Raw genomic sequence first — 6967 nt, 5'->3', positions numbered from 1 at the left:
AAATTTTGGGCACAACTCAAGGACTCCTTCCTTGATGTTGTTCTTGAGCTATGAAAATGGATGATCCTCCAAGACAACAAACCACCAAAATAGATGGTCTGCTAAGGAAGCACCCAAGAAACAACCCAAAATACTACTATAATACTAACTAGATATATGTAGTAGTAAACCTTGTTTATTGTATATTTGATGTAATAAATAATATTATTACTTGATAAATATATGTGATTTGGATGATAAACATGAATAAAATAAGAAGGAAAAATGGTCTCTTATGGAGCAATAAGACAACCGGTTTTTCTTGCTCAAAAGACCAATTTTTACTTCTTATTTTTCCAACTCATGAATGAGGTAAATAGTGGTGTATATATAGCCAAATATGGGAGACAATTTTAAGTGGAAAATCCACTAAAATGGACACATGTATGCCCTCAAAAAACCGGAACATTTGGACTACTTGTGGTCCATTTCGGTTTTCGATATTTGCCCCACAAATGCTTATAAGTCTTATATTTAATTATCTTACATAATTAAATATTAATTTAATTATTTAACACTTAAATAATATAAATTAACTACCAATGACTACTTAACTATTAAATAATTATAAGACCATTTTATCAACATACAATGTGTTAATATTAACCCATTTAGCTAATTTTACAACCTCTTGTAAAATTTAGTAGCTAATTGATTCTACCTCAAAACATATACACATATCGTATAAAATTAATTAATTAACAATTAATTAATAAATTCTAATCATTTATTATTTAAACATCACATAATTAGATAATAAATCTCCTGGTCCTGAGTTCGTAACCCGTCATCAAATAATACATTTATGTGACTAACTAAAAGTCAAATAATACAAGGAATTAATTATCTCGTATCTCATACAAATAATTAATTTATTCTATTTGGGCGTCATCCTATAGGTGTGACCTAAAGGGATTAGCTGATCACCGCCCTCACACGACAGTAATGTCAAACTCTAGTCAGCCAATCATTACCGATTAACGATGACCAACTGACAAATAAAAATATAAATCCCTGATATTCCTTTTTACGAGATTTAATATGTAAACGCACTCATTGTGGAGGACACTACTCCAACAGAATTTGCCAATTCTTACGGGCACATCTTCCCATACCCCTAAAGGTATGTTTATTGATCGATCGGCCATTTGAAGCGTGATATTGGTGCACTTGAGTTCTCCCATTCCTAGCCTCTTGCATACCGAGTATAGCATGACACTTACACTTGCTCTAAGATCACATAAAGCTTTGTTGATTGTAGTGTCACCAATGGTCCATGGAATAGATACACTTCCCGGATCTTTGAGTTTTGGAGGTGAATTTCCTTGAAGAATAGCACTACTCACTTCAGTGAAAGCAATAGTCTCTAATTTCCGGATGTATTTCTTCTTCGTGAGAATGTATTTCATGTACTTTGCATAGGCCGGAACATGATTCATCAATTCCGTGAATGGGATTGAGACTTCTAAGTAATTCACAATATCCATGAACTTTCCAAGTTGTTCATCAAACATAGACTTAGCTTGACGACTTGGGAATGGAAGTCTAATCACAATAGGCTCTTTCTCTTTAGCCTTTTCTTCATTCTTCTTCTTTGAAACTTCTTGAATGGTGGGTTCTTCTTCCTTAGAGTACCTCACAACTAACTCTTTCCTTGTCACTAGCCTCCACAATGTCTCCTAAATTTGCTTCTTTGGCCCTTCATACCTTGTACCACTCCTCAAATGGATGGCACTCACCGACTCATGTCTTGGGGTATTACTTTGAGGTGGTAATTGCCCCTTTTGTCTTTGAGAGCTAGAAGATGCTAATTGAGACATTTGGGTTTCCAACATTTTGGTGTGGGCTAGTATGTTGTTGATGGTGATGTCTTTTGTTTGGCTATCTTTTTGCATTTGAGTGAAAAATTCTTGTTGGTTCTTTTGCATTTAGAGGACCGCTTTTTGAACATCAAAGCCTTGATCATTGGATTGATTGTATGGAGGTTGATTTTGATAACCTTGGTTTTGGTTGTAAAAGGGTCTTTGAGCTTAATTTCTCATTGGAGGTGGGGTGTATGCTAGTTGAGGGTTTTGAACATTTTGGCTTTTGTATGAAAGGTTTGGATGGGATTTGGTGTTTTCATTGTAATTGTTGGAATAAGGGGTGCCACTCTTGTATGCTTGGAAAGCATTGACTTGTTCCCCTACATTCACCTTGATCATATCCCAAAGTTCCACAACTCGCACATACTCCACTTGGAATTGATGATGATGCCACCATAGCATTAACATGTTGCTTAGGTGATTTGGAAGCCTCTTCAAGTTTAGCCATAGCCTTCTCAAACTTCAAATTGATGGTGTCGATGTGAGCACTAAGTTTAGCACCCAATTGAGTAATGGAATCCACCTCATGCTTTCCTCCTCTAGTAGCCTTCCGAGGTCTACTATATTGTAAGTTTTGGACCGCCATTTCTTCAATCTTGTTCCATGTTTGATTGTCATCAACTTCGGTGAACATACCATTTCATCCCATATTGAGAATGTTTCGGGAGTCTTCATATAGACCATTCCAAAATTGTTGTACAAGAAACCACTCGCTAAGTCCATGGTGTGGACAAGATCGGCAAGTGTCCTTGAATCTCTCACATGTTTCATACAAAGATTCCTCATCCCTTTGTTTAAACCTGGTGATTTGGGCTCTCAACATGTTAGTCTTTTCCGGAGGATATAATTTCTTGTAGAAAGCAAGTGCCAATTTCTTCCAAGAATCAATACCAAGAGTAGTCTTATCTAGGCTCTTTAACCATTGTTTCGCGATGCCAATTAAAGAAAAAGGAAATAAAACTCATCGGATTTGGTCTTTAGTAACTCCGGTTTGAGAAATCGCATCACAATAGTCACAAAAAGTCTCCATATGAGAATGAGGGTCTTCACTAGGCATCCCCTCAAATTGACTTCTCTCAACTAATTTTATAAATGCGGATTTGGCAATGAAATTACCGGTTAAATGTTGTGGTGTGGGAGTACATTTTGTAGGTTCTCCTCGGTTGGTACGGAATGTGATGAAAATTTAGGCATTGTGGGTTGATTTTGTGGTTCGTTTTGTATTGGGTTATCCTCTCCTTTTTTTGCAAAAGGGTTGATAAACTCAATGTTATTTGGTTGAATGTCCACAATGTCACCAATACCTCTTAAAGTATTTCTAGCAAGTCTTCTATTGTTGGTCAAAGTGTTGGAGTAAGTATCCCCGACAATAATGCGATCACAATTGTCAATGACATATTAAATCTCATTATAAGAATACGCTTGGGATGATTCTATTATATATAGTCAACTGACCAACATTTATCGGTAACGATTGGCTTGCTAGAGTTTGACGTTACTATCGTGGGACAGTGGTGTTCAGTTGATCCCTTAAGGTCACACCTAAAGGATGATGCCCTTATCTGTAAAGTTGATTAATTGTATGACGATACAAGTTGATCAATTCCTTAAAATTGAACAATTCAATTATAAGAGAGAATATTATTTCTTATTGCAATGAGATTAAATAAGATTTATTTTAGTAATAAAAATGCTTTATTACTAAAATTGTTTATTGTTTGAGAAACAATAGAGATAAGAATGAATGGTTAATTATATATACAAGATATTGTGAATTATAATTATATGACCCATTTTATTTATGTGATCAAGTATCACTAGTCAATTTGTTGGATGTAATTTAATTAATTTAAAAAATGATATTTATGTGATAAATATGCATTAAATTAATTAATAACATGTATCATACTACATGTGACATATTGTGTGACAAATGACAAATTGACAAAATAAAATTGTAGTCCATTTTATGAAGTGGACCAAAATGTAGAGAGTTTAGTGGATGGTGGTGATTTATTTTAATAAGCTAAAAATAACATCATCATGACACTACTTACCTAGCCATACATGCCTAAGGTTTTGATAAGAACAAAAGCAAAAGTGAAGGACCATATATTGGTCCTCTACACCTCCTAAAACCGTGAGACCTCCTCAACCTTAGGGGACTTTTGTTCTCTACTCATTCTCTATATCTTGTCCATTCAAAATACATGCAAATGTTATGCATTATTCTCTCTACTCTTTAATCTTCATCAAAAATATAAAAAGATTAAATCCAAATTGTTCAATCACATTACTAATATTATTAATGTAATATATGAGTATTAGTAATCAATTTTAAGGTAAACTACTAAACAAATATCTAGCACATATTATTTAGTAGAGATAAGGGCTAATCTTTGGTGCAATCAAGAGGAGCGGCTTCTATACTTGAAGTCTTTGGAGGATCATCCTAACATATGGAAAGCTCGAGAACAAGTGAGTTAGGAGACTTCACTTGTGCCCAAAATGGCCGAAAATAAGATGGTGAGAAATCGTTTTTCCATCTCTTTTATTAAGTTTGCATGCATAAGATCCTTAAGTTTTTATGACTAAAAATTTAAACTATAATATGTGATATTTAAAATATGATTTCTAACAAGTGGTATCAGAGCTTTATGGTTGTTCCATGCAAGATCGGGATCGTTTTTCCGAGATAATACGATTAACGAATAAAACTTGAAATTTGTGTTTTATGTTGATAAATCACGAAATAATTTTGCATGTTTAAATTTTCTGGTCCTAAATGGATTTTAGGTCATATGGGATGATTTATGGATTTTATTGTTCATTTTATATATTAATGGCATTAAAATGTTATTTTTATGAGAAAAATGTCATTTTTGGACGAAAAATAGCTAAACTTTGAATTTTTCAGTGGTTTTTGGATATGTTTTCACATATATTATCTAATGATGGCCTGAATATTTTCATGTTAATATAAGTTGTTTTGCTCGAAATATGAATTTTATAAGTTAAAATCGTATTTAAATGGGTAAATAGGTTAGTATGAGTTATATTTTGAATCTGGTCATGTAAATTTAGTATGTTGTCACATTCAATTTTACAAGATGTGTCTAAAATATTTGGCTATAGGGAAGTCTTTTTTCATGATTTATGAATTTTTGAGTAAAAATTTAATAAATAAGGACTTTATTTAGTATATAATGCTAAAACATATTTCATGACTAAATAAAAATGTCACATGTTGCACTATATCATATATTTCAGATCTAAAAGTGAAACGTTGATGAAAATAAATTTTTTCATGTTTTAATGGTCATATTTGTTAAAACCGACAAACCGCAACATTGTTTTTTCTCGACAATTTTTGAAATTGTTAACCTAAGTTTTGAACATTATGAGTGTCATGGTATTTTTCCAGAATGTTCATGGATTTAAATTTCGAATTTTGAAATTATTTGAAAATTTTTATAATTTAATTTGAAGTTTATAGCATAATTTTGTAATTTTTGGTCCATAATGAACAATATTAAGAAATCAAGTTTAATTATTGTCAAAATATTAGTGAGGAATAAGTTTTGAGTCCTAAGATGGTTAGGGTAATTAACTTCAACATAAATATGAATTTATGTAATTATTGTGATTTTAATAAGTTAAATCACGCAAATCCATAAAAACCGATAAAATATACGATATTGGCTCTTAATAGGCGGTTTAGCATAAAATTAAACATGTTAATACATATTATAATGCTGAATTTTATTTATGATTGTCATATATTAATTTTATGTATTTTTTGAATTATGTAATTTTACTTAGTATGGCCTTAGTTTTTAATTGGCATTACCCGAAATGTATGGGAATATCGATTCGGTTGTCATTATTGTGATCTCGTATCACCGTTTTATAATTTAATAGATTTATTTTTATTACAAATGTATAATTGGAAATTATGTAATTTTATTTATTATTTGTAATTTTCGGGAGTTTCCATGAAGACGGTGTTACCTCGAGATGCGTGCCAAGACCGAAGTTCAAGGGACCAAAGGAGTTGGTTTTCGCATTTGTAATAGTTAATTAGATTTACTATTTTAGGAAGGCCATACTAGGATTTTATATTTATGCTTTGCATTTTATTTATATGTTGCATGCATCGCTAAATCGTAACATGCATTTTAAATCGAGTTTATCGACCGTGTCAATTACAATTATCGTAGTTCACCGCTTTAGTTCACTTAAAACGTGATAGATAATAAATTGACATGACCTCTCGCTAAAATAAATAATTGAGACTTAGCCTTACCAAAAAGTAGAAACCATGAAAACCTATTTCGTCAGGGAGTGCGCTCGGCCAAACCGGGGTACAAACCTTGTTACGTAGGGGAAGTGGATGATAAATGTCTATCCACCGAATTCATGTTGATGAGGGTTGTATCGCCAAAACGTGCCCAAGTTAATGTGAATTTGGATCATGGACACATTTATTCGAAGTTTTGGACTAAAGATAAATATTAATGTAATTTTATCGACCAAGAGTTCTAAAAGTAGAATCGATTAAAGAGTTAATCCACCGAGTTATATTGATGAGGGTTGTATCGCCAAAGCGTGCCCAAGTTAATATGAATTTGGATCTTGGAATCATTTATAATAGTTGGGTACAGGTCACTATATAAATGCTCATATCTTGTTAAATTATTTATAAGTATTATTATAACGATAAATATTTTGTTTTCATTATTCCGTTATCATATTGTTCAAATTTTATTTACCTCAATTTATACGATATCATTTCGATTTTAATTCAAATCTCCATTAAAACATCGTAACTTAAAACAAATATGAATTTTTCTTCTAAAACCTCGTGTTATCCATTGGAAGGATCTCTTATGAAGAGTATAGATGAAAGTTATTCATGACCAAAAGGGTTTTTGATTCTTGACATACATATCTACTTACAATGGATTATTTTTCATATGCTTAATCGAATTAAGTACTTTGCAACGTTAAATCAATTGGTAATTAGATTTGTTAGAAGTCGTAATTGACCAAAATAAAGCAAC

General features: G+C 32.1%; 1 non-coding gene across 1 annotated transcript; it reads left to right on the top strand.

Moving 5' to 3' along the window:
- The first annotated feature begins 2620 nt into the window (after nt 1–2620).
- On the top strand, nt 2621–2727 carry LOC141645016 (small nucleolar RNA R71). The gene has a single exon (XR_012544613.1). It is a non-coding gene; the product is annotated as a small nucleolar RNA R71 (small nucleolar RNA).
- Nucleotides 2728–6967: the final 4240 nt, after the last annotated feature.

Source organism: Silene latifolia, chromosome 2 (genome assembly GCF_048544455.1).
Source record: "Silene latifolia isolate original U9 population chromosome 2, ASM4854445v1, whole genome shotgun sequence".
Classification (NCBI taxonomy): domain Eukaryota; kingdom Viridiplantae; phylum Streptophyta; class Magnoliopsida; order Caryophyllales; family Caryophyllaceae; genus Silene; species Silene latifolia.
This window is presented reverse-complemented; position numbering and strand designations above follow the sequence as displayed.